The sequence below is a fragment of the Zalophus californianus genome, chromosome 3, assembly GCF_009762305.2.
Source record: "Zalophus californianus isolate mZalCal1 chromosome 3, mZalCal1.pri.v2, whole genome shotgun sequence".
Lineage (NCBI taxonomy): Eukaryota > Metazoa > Chordata > Mammalia > Carnivora > Otariidae > Zalophus > Zalophus californianus.
In genome coordinates, this window is record NC_045597.1 from 156,476,459 (window position 1) to 156,492,206 (window position 15,748).

The following is a 15,748-nucleotide window of genomic DNA, read 5'->3' on the forward strand; positions in this document are numbered from 1 at the left end:
AAAGGCAGCTAATTTATGGTCAATGCAAAGCATACAACACGTGAATTCACAAAACAAAACCATTTGCATGTGGCAGTATGTTGGCTTCATTCAGGCTCTACTTAAACCAGTCACATGTCCAGAAAGACCTGAAAGTGTTGCCCATTTATCTGAATGATTCCAAATTATCCTATACGTGGTATGGTAGAGGTAGAGGTAATTTTAGTATTTGCTATCCAAAGTTTTTCTTGTGTCAACTCTTTCCAAAAAGGAGTTAATTAGAAGAGTTCACTGGTGATTGTAAATGTATTCCTCTTTTACATTTAGTTTTCCTATAACCAGTTTACTGTTGCCAAACATGTCGGGATAGGCTATTTCCTCTGAATATGCTTTTTTTTTACATTTTATTTTTAACTGAAGTATAGTTGACATGTAATATTGTATTAGTTTCAGGTGTACACCAGAGTGATTTGAATGAATATCCAGACTTATCTAGACTTTAAATTGACATTTCTCTGGCACTCTGAATCATCATTGCTGGTAAAATGTAAATCAGTCTAATGCATTGCAAACTAATTTGGCAGTATATACAAGAGCCCTACAATTCTTGGGTATTTGACTGAGTACTTCTGTTTCTGGAAGTCACTTTCAGGAAATAACATAAAATTCAAAAGCCATATTTAGGTTCAATAGTTTGTTTATATGGTAATTGTGCTAGCTGAGATGAGATACAATCGAAATGCCTAATAACAAGAAGTGAATATCCACTGAATGAGATGTTACTATTTCTAAAATTTATAATAAAATGAAAAAATTCTTAAATATAATAAGTGCAGAAACAGGCAGAGGGCAGAAGCAAAATTGCACTTGGCATTTGATCTTTTTTTTTTTAAGATTTCATCTATTTATTTGACAGAGAGAGACACAGCGAGAGAGGGAACACAAGCAGGGGGAGTGGGAGAGGGAGAAGCAGGCTTCCTGCAGAGCAGGGAGCCTGATGCGGGGCTGGATCCCAGGACCCTGGGATCATGACCTGAGCCGAAGGCAGACACCTAACGACTGAGCCACCCAGGCGCCCCAGCATTTGATCTTAACATTAAAAACTACATACATTTTTCAAAGAAATATATCTCCAAATGCCCATTAATAAGGGAAAGGACAAATAAGCTGTGGTGTAAGCACATATAAAATATAAAAAAATTTTTAAATGCATGACTTCAGCCAAATAAGCCAACAGGGATGAATCTTAATAATATGTCTCTTCAGATTTATTTATTTATTTGAGACAGAGAGAGAGAGAGAGCATGAGCAGGGGGGGAGGGGCAGAAGGAGAGAGAGAGAATCTTAAGCAGACTCCCCACTGAGCGTGGAGCCCAACACAGGGCTCCATTTCATGACCCTGTGATCATGACCTGAGCCAAAACTAAGAGTCAGATGCTTAACTGACTAAGCCACCCAGGTGCCCTGTGAATCTTAATAACATATCTTAATAAAAATAATATGTCAAAACAAGCTAAATATTATCTTAATTAGGCACATATTCATATACATGTGCATGTGTATATGTGTGTACATGATAAAACTAAGAAAAGAAATGGTGTTAAACACAAAATTTGAGACAATAGTTATCTCCAGCAGGAAGACACAGGGTCAGGAGGAGTAGGGGAAAAACAAATAAGTAGAGGTCATTTACTGTAACAGTCTACTTCCTGGGCAGGGCAATAGGTCTTCTGCTAGTCACTTCATTATATGATGAACAAAAGTAAAGATGGCCATGAATGAGCCAATGACCAAGAGTTATGATTTATTTAATTCTCACCATTGTTAGAGGATGAGATTATGACTGACATTTTTCCCTTTATACATTTCTGCAATTAGAAACTGCATTCAGGCAATTGAACCAAAAGCTAAGATTTAATTATCATTAAGGTACAAACAGTTACTGGTTGTATTATTTTATTTTCTTAGTTCTGATGATTCAGAATCTTTGAGAATGTGACCATTCCAGGGTCTAAGTGTAAAGACCTGAAAGTACCATATCTTCTCCTAACAATAACAACAGGTGACACTGATTATTACTATGTGCCAGGTCCTGGGCCTGAAGAGTATTTGCATCTATATCCTCAGTTCCAGGCTGGCATTGAAACATTTGTGTAATTTTCCAATGTTTAACATTGACTTCCAAATTTCTAAAATTTTTAGGATACCAGTCTTAACAGTCAGATCCAGAAATTGGGCCTTATCTGCCCAAGTGTTCTATTTTCCCCAAAAAATGATAATGGCTGACATTATTACTCTGTGCCAGGTACTGTGCTAAGTGCTTTTCATCCATGGTCAGAGGTAATGTTCACACTAAACATGGGATAGTTAACTATTATTGTCCAAATTTGACAAATGGGGAAACTGAGACACGAAGAAGATAGGTACTTTGCCCAAGATCAGACAACTAGTAAATAAGGGATCTCAAAATTGGGGCCTAGACTTAATATGGATCAAGCCTCCTCCTGAGAACAACTAAAAAAAAATCTTATCAAATGCTGATCTTTTTTTTTTAAGATTTATTTTTTTATTTTTATTTTTAAATATTTTATTTATCCATTTATTTGACAGAGAGGGAGAGAGAACAAGCATGGGGAGCAGCAGGGGGAAAGGGAGAAGCAGTCTCCCCACTGAGCAGGGAACCTGATGGGGGACTCGATCCCAGAACCCTGAGATCATGACCTGAGCTTAACCGACTGAGCCACCCAGGCACACCTATTTATTTATTTTAGAGAGGGAGAGCACATGTGTGCCCACGAGAGTGGGGGAGGGGCAAAGAGAGAGGGAGAGAGAATCTTCAAGCAGACTCCCCACTGAGTGTGGAGCTCAAGGTGGGGCTTGATCCCAGGGCTCTGAGATCATGGCCTGAGCCAAAACCAAGAGTTGGATGCTTAACCAACCAAGCCACCCAGGCACCCTTCAAATGATGATCTTAATATATACTTATTTACCACAGTGGAAGCATAATCAGTCTGAAAAAGGGGCCCAGAGTTCAGTTCTTAGAACCAAGTGTGAGAGTAGATTCAGGGCCATAGTTTCTTGGGGCCTGGTCTAGAGACAGAAGGTGGAGGAGTACAGATGCCAAGGATATATTTAGAAGGCAGAACAGTATAGTGCATAGGTTCCAGGCCCACAACTACTTAGGTTAATATGCAGGCTTCGCCACATACTAGCTTTGTGACCTGAGAAATTTACTGGAATTCCCTGTGCTTCATTTCCTAGGATTGTGAAATTGGGATAATAGGAGTCCCCACCTCACAGAGTCATTGTGTGCGTTAAATGAGCTAATCTGTGCAAAGCACTTAGAACAATGGCGGGCACACAGCACTCACTAAAGGTTAGCTATTCTACTTTTGGTGTAGGTTTTCCCAGCGTGTGATCTTTATTCCCTCTCTCTCTCTCTCTCGTTGTACATTCATAGGATGTTTTGAATTGCTTTGAATTATTGGGGAAATGAGCCCAGGTATACAATATAGAATGGAAAATAACCTTGCTGATACTAATAATTGCATCACTTTTATGATATAGAATAGAGGCTTAAAGATGCATCAGTTGGTTTTCTTTGCTGTTGAGAGAACCCAATTCTAGGAACAGGAGATCTGAGTTCAGGTCTTGGCTCTGTCATGAGCTGTAGTCTTGATTAAGTCTCAACTCTCACATCCTCAGTCCCCTCATCTGACAGTGCCGATGAGGATGCCCCCATCACCCACCTGAATGCTGTATTCGGGTGTGCTTTGGCAGGTTTGTTGTTTCATTTCACGCTCCACATTTGGGGAGCACCTGGGCTGGAGGTGGGAGCTTCGAACTCCGGTACACTGAGGAATTCAGGGGGCGGGAACTGCAGTCCTGGGACAGGTGTACCCACACCCAGTTGAGCATGCAGGGGTGGAAGAGACCAGAAGAGAACACTCCTCCTGCAAATGATGATATGCAAATTCTCAAAAATACACCAATCCCACACAGTGGAATACAAGCTGTTCAAGAACGGGTTTTTTTCTTTTTGACATGAAACATATGCACAATTCCATGGGACTTTGTTTGTACCCATAATTGCCCCATCTGAAATGTTTGTTTTGCATTTGTTTTGGATCCTTTAGGATTCCATGAACCTTTAACTCAGCTTCTTAGGACAGAACATTTGTATTTATTTGGCAGAAATTTTCTCACCGTTCACGTCCAATTATTAAGTAAGTTAGATAGAAAATAATGATATTACTACTCTTTCATGTTGATCACCCTTGACATTTTCCATAAATAGGAACTTTGTTCATTGGCTGGAATCCTGTTTAATGCTAAGCACTGTCAAAGACAGGATTTGATACACCAATCTCCTTGGAGAAAAGGATGTGGGTCTCTAATTCAATTACAGATGGAACTGAATTTGATAGCCCCAGACTATTTGCCAGTAATATTTTTGTAGCCACAAATAACCTGGTGACTCAGCATTTTAGTTCACAGTGAGGTAAGAAAAGGGTCTTATTAGTCATTCATTTCCACATTTCTCCAAACGCCAATTTAGTGCCCACCATGAGCATGCCCACTCAGAGCAGGAAAGCCCACCACGTTACCAAAGCCACGAGGGAAGGTGTCAAACATTAAGTTACCCTTCAACTCCAAAATTCTATGGTCTGGCATCTAAACAAAGGAGGAGGACTCCAGAAAAAAAAAAAAAAAGTCTGAAACTCTTCTGTTAACCTATCATCGGGATATTTGGTATTGCTTAGACTGAACCAAAAGTCGTTTAAAATTTTGCTTCTCAAAATGTAATGAAAGGAGAGGTACAAATAGCTAATAGACTATGAAAAGATGTCTGGCCTCATCATGGTTTCAAAACATGGAAAATAAAGCAAAATATTCTTTTTCTCCTATAGAATTGGTAATTACCTGAACATTGATAGTGTCCAATGATGGGGGTGGAGTAACAGGCACTCTCACTTAGCTGTTGGGCCATAAGGTATTGGTAAAATTTTTCCAGAAAGGAAAAAATCCTAATGTTTTGCATATCCTTTGACCCTGAAGTTCTACTTTTAAAAAACTCTTTTTTTTTTAAAGATTATATTTATTTATTTGACAGAGAGAGAGACAACCAGAGAGGGAACACAAGCAGGGAGAGTGGGAGAGGGAGAAGCAGGCTTCCCGCCGAGCAGGGAGCCCGATGCGGGGCTCGATCCCAGGACCCCGGGACCATGACCTGAGCCGAAGGCAGACGCTTAATGACTGAGCCACCCAGGCGCCCCAAGAAACTATTTTAAGGAAATAATTATGAATGTACACAAAGAGTTGCCTTCAAGGATAAGTGCTGCATTGTTTTCAATAATGAATAGTTAAAAATATAAAATGTCCAAAAATAGGGGATTGGTTAAATAAAAGGTGCTATACTCATACAATGATACAGTATATAATCCTCAAATATAATGTTATGTCATAATATTTTGTGGCAGGAATATGCTTGTGATATATTAACTAAAAGAGACATTGTCATGCTAGCAGTCGTTATCCCTAAATAGATGGAGCTGAACTGACTTCTTAATTTTTTTTTCATTTTTCAGTATTTTTTATGGTGAATGCATTTACCACTTTAATAAAAATTATAAAATATAATGTGATAGTTTCAATAAGAAAAAATGGATAAAATGTAATACAATGTTTCTTAAACTTGTATAAACTTCTAAATGCTGCTAAAACAAACAGATGTTGGCATTCACCTATAACCCCTATGACAGTCACTTTATTAAAAATATATATTTTACTTGTTTTGATCAACTTAATTCCAAATTATATAGAGTGTGATATTTGTCGAAGACACTGTAAACACATAGGATTCAAGCGCCCCTGCTAGACATTTTGTATAATGCATGAGGTGATTGTGCACTGTTTCAGTGGACAGCCAGGATTTGCAAACTTGCACTCCTGTCCATGGAAAGCACGTGGAAATAATAGGAAGAGCTGACAGATGTAGGTACTTTTGTAGTTGAGTCCAAAATAATAGGGGTAGAAAGCCAACATTCACTGGTATGGGGTGGCCTGCGCTCAATTCCTGCCTCTGTCCTTCGTTGGCTGTGTAACCTTGGCCAACTCACTTAACCCCAGCAAAACAAGGACAACAGTAATATGGGCCTCTTCCAGGGATCGTGAGAAAAGGAACAACACAGGTAGAATTTGAAATTATACATGACAAATAATCACTCAATAACCTTAGCTATAATTCCCATCAGTAGGTTTGTCACGTGGCTGGTACGTCTAAAGTCTCCGGCTCAAGTCCTGTGTGGCCAAACTGGAGGAGGGACGTCAGGATCAAGACCAGTCAGCAACTGCCAACATTCCTCAACCCTACCCAGGGACTAGAAAGTGCAACCCATGGAAAGAAACTGAACTTGGAAATGCCCTTGCATTCCTACTTAGTGTGTGTGTGTGTGTGCGCGCGCGCGCGCGCCTTAATGGAATCCTTTTGTTAAAAATAAAAGAGAGGGAAAAAAAGCAGTAGAAGAAAAGAGGTACTGTCCGCCATAGTTAATATTGCAAAGCTTCAGGGAGTAATATATTCACTCCTTTCTGACCTAGAGCCCAGCAAGGGTTCTACTTCGGGGGATCCTCTTTGAATTGCAGGATTCCTTTTTTTTTTCTTCTTTAAAGTTGCTTAAATGTTACCAAACTTTTAAGTTCCTGGATGGATAAAAATCTCTGAGCAAATTGGTTAATGTTGCTGAAGCCCAGAGATGAGTGTCTAACACAAGGAAGGGCCTGATTTATTCAGAGCACTGAGCACAGGGAACAATGACCACTTTATGTGGTAAAATAATTAACCTGTTAAAACAGTGATCGCTTACAGGAAAAATGTGAGAAAAGTTTACTTCAACCAGGAAGACTTTGGTGAGTTCACTGATGCCTTCTTGTAGAATCAGTAACTGAAAACCTTAGCCCCATGCTCCTAAAGTAAAACCCCTCTGTCTTGAGCCAGGGAAAGAAAAAAAAAATTGTTTGCTTCCTGAAAAACACAAAGTTTATTTTTTCAGATCTTAAAAAGAGATGTAATTTCAAAAAGGGATAATCACAAACAACACTTTCTGCTGAGAACAAAAACCAAAGCAAAAAAATATTTATGGACATTCCCAAGAAACCGCTATGGCAAATCTCATTGGAACTTTAATTCCTGTGGAAGCTTGGAAACATCAGCACACAGCAGGAAACGAAAGGGCATTTGAAAAATGAGGGACAACTCCAGTTTCTTCCCTATCCATACCTCCATAAATTGCAAAGAAAGTCCTTATTTTTAGCAAAATTGCTATCACATTTACCAACAACATTTCCGGACATGTGTCCACAGCTCCGTGCCAACATCGCTGGATCGCCAGGGATCCAAACCTACAGAACATTTTGTTTTTCAAAAGTAGTTTCGCCTTAGAATACATTCACACGGAGGGTAGGGAATGAGAACCGTTGTGGATAATGACAACTCAGGGCCTGAGAACAAAAGAAATCTGCTGGCGATCATAAGGAGTACACTGTGAAGGAAAGTCCCTTTTTAGCTCCCAGTGAATTCCTCAGCAATTAGTGGTTTGTCTTGAAATGATAGCAGTTGCAAGAACTGTGACCAGAGATCCACTGCTTGCCTCCATCATGGGAATATCCCTGGCCTCTGAGAAAAGGACCTGCACGGAGCTATTGTAACATACGATCTGTTTTTCAAAGCTTTATGGGCCCCTCTTTCAATAATATATGAAACAAATAAAAAATAGGCAAAGAAAAATTGTCCTTGATCAGGATTTCATAGATATTTCAAAGTAGAGGGATGCAGTCCTACCAGAAAGTATTGTTTCCGAATGAGGAAATGTGTTTCAGGATGCCAAGCTCCTTCCAAGAAGTATCTTAAAACACGTGGGCAAATAAAAGTTCAACATAAATGGTTGTGGGATTTTGTAGGTAAGACGACTCTAACTTTCTGGCGTTCCTCAAGAAGATACAATGAACTGCCATGAAAAACCACATACTTCCAAAATCATCAAAATTCATTGAAGATGGTACATTATTTTAGTTTTACATTTTTTGTGTGTTACTGCTGAGAGAGCTTTGCCTCCTTCCCCATCAAATGCCTGATTATAAAAGAAATGCATGCTTATTGTAGATAACTGCAAAGCATGAGGAAAAGATCACCTATCATTCCATTGCCCGGGTGCTGCCATCACTAACATACCACAATATTTTTTTTCTTGTATGTTTTCTACATTTTTGAAAAAACATAGTTAAGATTATACTCTGTGTGTGTGTTCACTTCATGTTTCATAGAAGTTTTCCAAGGTCATGGAGAACACTTCATAATTATCATTTTAAAGGCAGCATCATATTTCATCACATAAATGTGCCATAATTTGCTTAACTTTGTCTTGTTACTGTACATTTTGCACATCCTTTTGAACATGTGTATACTTTGTGAGTGTTTTGTTAATGCAAGTAATGAGGAGATTTTCTTGCTAAATCATGGAAAGAATGGTATCTTACATTTATTTGTACGTATATGAGTATATCTCAATTTTGGGTGTCAGATATTTTGATTTATTTAATTTTTTTATGTCATCTCTCAGAAATGAAGAAGACTTGTTTGTATCTAGACTATATAAAGAATTCCTAAAAGTCAATAATAAAAGAACCCAATTTCAAAATGGGTAAAAGATTTGAATAGATATTTCTCTGAAGAAGATATACCAATAGCCCATTAACACATGAAAAGATGCCCAACATCATTAGTAATCAGGGAGATGCAAATCAAAACCACAGAGAGATATTACTTTATACCCACCAAGAGGACAATAAGCAAAAAGACAGTAACAAGCGTAGGGGAGAATGTAAAGAAATTGCAACCCATGTGAACTGCCAGTGGGAATGTAAATGGTGTAGCCTCTGTGGAAAATAATGCAGCAGTTTCTCAATGGTTAAACACACGTTATCCTGTGACCTAGGAATTCCACTCCTAGGTATATATCCACGAGAAATGAAAACATACACCTACCCCAAAACTTGTGCATAGCAGCCTAATAGCCAAAACGTGGAAACAACCCAAATATCCATCAACAAATGAATAGGTCAATGAAATGTGATGGATCCATACAGTAGAATATCATTCAGCAATGAGAAGGATTACAGTATTGATATTCATAGATGAACCCTGAAAACATTTTGTTAAGTGAAAGAAGCCAGTCACAAGAGATTGCTTCTTTTATGATTTCCTTATAAGAAATGCATAGAGTAGGCAAAGTCGTCGGGACAGAAAGTAGTTTGGGGGTTGCCTAGGGCTCAGAAGGTTGGGAGGAAATCGGGAGTAACTGCTAACGGGCACAGCACTTCCATGTGGGGAGATGAGAGGTTCTGGAATGAGTGGTAATGGTTGCCCAATTCTGTAAATGTATTAAAAACCATTAATTGTACACTTTAGATAATAGAATTGTTATTTAAAAAGAGAAATCTTAGCATATTCTGGGAAATATTCAGATATTGGCTCAACTTCATCCCTTAAAAGGTACCAATAATGGAGCCACCATATTTTTGGAAATATAGTTTTCCTGGCTGCAAAGCACCCTCTGGTATCAAATTTCTTTATATGTACAAGATGATCTTGTAGCCACAGGAGATAATTACTAAATTTCTAGTCAGGTTTCAGATGGTTAACTCATAAATGCCTGCTTTTTTAAGAACAGGGTTTAGGCTTCTTCAGTGAAACTAAACACAATTATTTTTTAGGTAAATTAATCTAATTCACAGGCCTTTACTGTAAGTTCAAAGAAAATGTGAGTTTTCTTTATCCAGGGACTGGAATAAGATTTATTTACATTTGAATCTCAGACATTGCAAACATTTTGAAAAAATTCTATATAAATCTCACATATAGAGAGATTATTCCCATTGCTAATTTTTCTAAGAATAAATGTACTCTGCTCAGTTTGATTTAGTTGGCATTTGTTTATTTTTTCACAAGCATTTTTTCCTTTTTTTTTTTTTTTTTAAGTAGGCTCCACGCCTAGCATGGAGCCCAACATGGGGCTTGAATTCTGACCCTGAGGTTAAGACTTGAGCTGAGATCAGTAATCAGACACTTAACTGACTGAGCAGCCCAAATGACACCTATTTGTGTAATTTCACAAATAGGGATGGAGTACGGGAGTGGCAAAGTTATAGAAGCTCATGTGGGATCATAAATATTGCTGTGGTTATTTTCAGAAAATGTAATCTGCCACTAAGGATAATTTTTAAAGCTTATGTCAGTCATTTTCACTTTTGTGTAAATATATTTCAGATTCTTTCTGGGAAGAGATTTTCATAAGAGGGAGAGAGAACCAGAGTATACAGCCTTAAAGGAGTTGGGAAGGGGACATATGTTAAAGAAGGAAATGGGGTGCTTACAGAAGTAGAGACAGGTTTTACCTACCACCCCTCCTGCAGCGGTACCCAGGAACCCATAAGTGCCCTACCCCCCCCACAGTTTTAATTGTTCCTCTCTGTTGATATGAATGGTGGATATTTTATTAAAAAGACATTTGAATTCCTTCCATCCTTCCTCCAATCACTTCTCTCCATCCTGTCTTACCTCTCTCCTTCTCCCAAACTATGTCCTGCTAAAGACATGGCTTTAAAGCAGGTTAATAGGACTGTGATAAGGAGACCTGAATTGTGGAAGGCATTGTAGGGCCTGGCTCAATTTCACTGGCCTGCTCCAAGCTAATAACCTCATTCAATCAGCTATGCAATGACAATACCTCAATTTGTATCTCCATTGCTGACCACACCTTGCAGCTCCAAATCTATGCAACAAAAAAACCATCATTATAGATAACACATCCAAAACTGAGCACATCTTCCCCTCAGACCTGCTTCCTCCTCCAGGGTTCTCTTGTTTTACTAAATAGCCAACCACTGAAATGGCTGCTCAAAAGAAAAACTTGAGAACCATCACTTATATGCTCCTTCATCCTACACGTCCGCGTAATCAGGGAACTCTAACAGTCCTAACTCTCAGGTCTCATTTGAATCTGTCCATTTCTCTCGGCTTCCTAAGCCCCCACCATCTCTTGCCAGGACAACTGAAATAATCCTCCGAAGTGGGTCTCTGCCTTCAGATTGACCCCCTTCCAATACATCCTCCACACAATGTCCAAACAACAAACCTAAAACACAAAACATGATTATGGGCAACTCTCACCTGAAAACTCTTTAATGGCACCATGTGACCTTAAAGTAACTCAAACTGGTTACCATAGTCCCTGCCCCCTCTCCAGTCTCTTCCCTCACCTGTCTGGAGATCTTCCAGTTCCTTGAATGAGCCAGGCATTTCCTGACTCAGAGCCAGTTGTGCCTGGAGAAGGTCTTCACGTGAAGGCTATCTTTGCAAGAGGTTTCTCAGACATTTGAGATGAAGAAATACGGAAGACTCATCTTATACCAATATCTGCTCCACGTGGAGCAAATTATGTGTGGATACAGGCCATCTGTTCAGTACCTGTTTGTATGGTACAAAATGGCTAACTCGGAAACACTAACGAACTATTCATATTTCTCTTTTCTACCTAGCAAATACTACATTCTGTAATGCTTCAAATATTATTTTGACTTGATGATACATTTTAAATTTTTAATCAAACATATATAAATTAAAATTTGGATGCAAACATGTTTTTCAATGATACAGATTCCAATCACTTTCTTCTAGTTTTTTTCATTCAATCCAGGAAAATTTAATTTAAATCTGGTGTGATAGAAAGGACCCAGGTGGCGTTTGAAGCCAGGTGGATTGAGCTCAAATCCCCGAGCGTGGTAATTAGGTAACTTTGAAAACTGCTTAACCTCACTGCAACTCAGTTTCTTCACCTACAATATGATGATATTCAGGGTTGTTGTGAAGAGTAAATGAAACAGCATGATTAAATAGTAGGTCCTTAGAAAACTTTATTCTTCCTCATTTATTTTATATCCACCATATTTCTGAATACAGACATACCGGCAAGCGGTATTTTTTTATATAGACCCACAAACACCCATTTTATAAACACATACTATAAAGACCTTCCAAAATTGATACTTAGATACAATGTTGTGGGACTATTTGTGTGTGTTATTTGGGACACTGGAACAAAGCCAAAGTAATTAAGTCTCTTACAAATTTAGTAATATAAAAGGCCCCAGGCACTGGCCATTGTAATTATTCTATTTCTGGGAAGAAAAGAGACAGGTTTATTTGCAGTATCCCATGCTTAATCATTAGTATTAAATGAATTCAGACCAGAACTAATCAAAGAAGCAAACAGCTGATTACTGCTGTTTTGTAAAAGAAAGAAGTAATTGATGTTCACATAGGTTAAAACGGCCAAAAAGGCCTTTAAATAAATGGCTCAGCTTCTTCTCTCCCTTTATAACTTGTTTTCAATGGTCTTTAGTCTGTGATTACTTAAATATTCATTTATTTCAGAAGTCTTTTTGTGCAAATTCCAATTAAAAAACCAATCACGTTCTTAATAAATTGGGCTAACAACTTCTTTCAAAGGAAGAAACAAATAAATCACAATGTTTCATCTATAAAATTTGACTTCCTATGACTATCTAGGCAGTTAATTCAATTATAACCAGGAAAGATCATGAAGCCTCATAGATTTATTCCTGATGATTGAGTTCTAGGACAAGGAAGGGCTCTGATATTATATGACATGAAAAATCTGTTATATTTTATTTGTTCAATCATTCTACCTTATAATTTTCTCCACATACATTTTGTACTCGCTTGTTGACTATTCAGTATGACTAGAGTGCCTGCACATTTACAATTGTGTCTGTAATTTGTGACCCAGTTGCGTTTTATGATCTGGCTAGAAATATTGGTATAATTAGCATATATCTTTCTTTTGGCCTTTCAAAGGGGTATTACAATCACTAAATTTAAATTCCAGTGGTGAGCCACAGAGGGTGGAATCCTTCCTACTAATTATAAAATAATGCCTTTTTTTGCTTATTCTGAAGTTTGACCACAGTATAGGGTTGGCACAGGACCTAAACGTGAAAGATTATTCATTTGATTCTGACCACACTTGCACCCACTCTGCCTGTTAGATTCTTTAACAGTTTCTATAGCAATATATTTTACAGAAAAGGACTTAATTTCAGTAAAGTGGGAGATTTGTTTCCTATAAGTAAAACTTCTACTTTTCCATATAAAAAGATAGACGTTGTGTGTGTGTGTGTGTGTGTCTGTAGTGAGGAAACTATGTATGAGGGAAAATGTTAGAACTTCTCTATTCTTATAGGAAAGCTCTGATAAATAAGGAAGAAGCCAGAAGATAGGGAAAGGCCCATAATACTTAATTTTCATGGTGTCAACTTGATAGGGCTGAGGGAAGCCCAGATAGCTGGTAAAACATTATTGCTGGGTGTGTCTGGAGGGGGTTTCTGAAAGAGATTAGCATTTGAATTGATAGACTTAGTAAAGATCACCCTTACCAGTGCAGGTGGGCATCATCCAATTAGTTGAGGACCTGAATAGAAAAAAAGGCACAGGAAGGGAATTTTCTCTCTCTTTTCTTGAGCGAGGATATTCATCTTCTTCTGCCCTCGACATTGACCCTTCTGGTTTTCTGGCCTTCAGATTTGGGCTAGGATTTACACCACTACCTTCCCTGTTTCTCTAGCTTACAGACAGAAGATCATGGAACTTCTCAGTCTCCATAGTCATGTGAGCCATTTCCTATAGTTAATCTCCTCTTAAATATGTCTACATATTCATGTATATCCTATTAGGTTTCTGGGGAGAAACCTAATACAAGGCCTTTGCTTTTAGGTGTGGAACATATACAAATGAAAGGATAGAGATGAAGGAGCAGTGAGAATGCAGTCTGCTCATGCTGGAAGCCAGGGCATGGCCAAGCTGAGTCCCCAGCAAAAAGCCATGCCATTGACTTTCTATCAAGGAAACATCATCAAAATATTGAGAGCTCATGAAAATCAAGAGTGTGTTGTATCAGAACCTAAAGGTGATTGCTAATAGAGGTGTGAAGCTTACAGTACTACAAAGAGGGATACTGAAAATGGTCTCACTTAAATAAAAAATTAGGAGACTGTCCTTCTCAGTCTCTTCTCCAATACAAGAGCTGGTTTTACAAAGTAACTTGAATTTTATTTTGGGATAAGCCAGATCTTTTGAGATACTTGGATTACATTGACTTAGCATCTAGTACAGTGTAAGTGGTCCATGGATACCATCCAGAGAGATGTTAGCATGAACAAAGTAATTATAGTACACACTACACACTAGGTTCCTCACTTGGAGATTCCCAGCATAAATTAAAGCCTCCAAGGAATCTTGCAGTAAAAATGCATGTTTAACACTGTTGAACATGGTGTTTCTAAAACCCAGTTGTGTATTCGTGCCTTCTTTCTTTGCCACATACCTAATAACATTACAAGGAATGTGAGTTTGGAAAATATTGATTGTGTCAATTAAAATGCTTTCAGCTGCAAATAACAGAAAATCCAAAAGAGAGTAGCTTAACCAAATAGGACATTTATAAAAAGCATGAACTGAAAAGTTGAGAAGGAAGTGACTGCTGCTATTACATCCGTGGCTTCAGTGGATCAATAATGTCAGGACCAGGATCTCCAGGATTCCCTTGTCCCTTCATTCATAATTACAAAATGGTGGAAACAGCTCTCATCCAAGATGGTTGAGAGGTTGGGGCTGTCAGCATTTCTTGTTTTCATCCAGAAATCAAAGCATTTCAGAAGCCACCCAGCAGACTTCCACTTCATCCCTTGCTCCAAGTGAGCTGGATAGCTTCTGTAATGGAGGTAGGCAACAGAGAAAGAAATGGGCTATGACTGGTGGGTTAGCCTACCTATGGTTTCTTCAACAATGGTAGAATTACTTTTAGAGACTTGCACTGTAGCTACATGCTTTCAGCTTCCACCAAGGGATACTGTTAGAACCAATTGTATGAAACCTGCTGTTGTTTTTCTAGTAAGTGCATTCTGTTCATGAGGATGTTGGCCAAAGTAAAAGAATATACTCTAATGATACCCACATGAGAACCTCTTCTCAGGCTCAATGCTGTCTTCTCCCTCCCTGCCATGCTCATTCCAGAGACAATGTTTACCCCACACAGCCTTTTTGGTTCTACCTTAGCCCTAGAGGCCACATTGCTGCTGTTGGACCATTCTCTACAAAGTCCCACAATACTCAATGTGCACAGGGAACTGGGCAAGTTTCGTATTGCTCCAAGACCTATAGATCTTCCTTCTTGCTGCCTTCTGAGACTTTCCTACTCTTTTCAAACTCTATTTTTCTCAGCAGATTTAAGTCTTTATAAATAAAACCCCAATGGAACAGGTTTTTTTTTCTTTTGAGTGCTACTATATATCTCCCTGATGCAAGGGAACACAGTTTCCTGATATAAAAGCAAAAGATATAGGCAGAAATGATAAATTAGTATTATAAGAATTATTTGGCTACACACTACACAAAATAAACTAATCACAAATTACGCTCTTTGGTATTTAATATCTGTCTCTCCTGATAGGTTATAAACTCCACTCATTTGACCAACATTGTTGACCACCTCTGTCCTCACCTTGTGCCAAATTTTTACTCTTCCCACCACACCCACCTCTACTTCCTTTACTCTCAGCAGACCACTAGCTGCAGTCTTCTTAGGAGAAACAGATTGTCTCCCTCACTTCATACCTCTGTTGTCACCCACTTTCT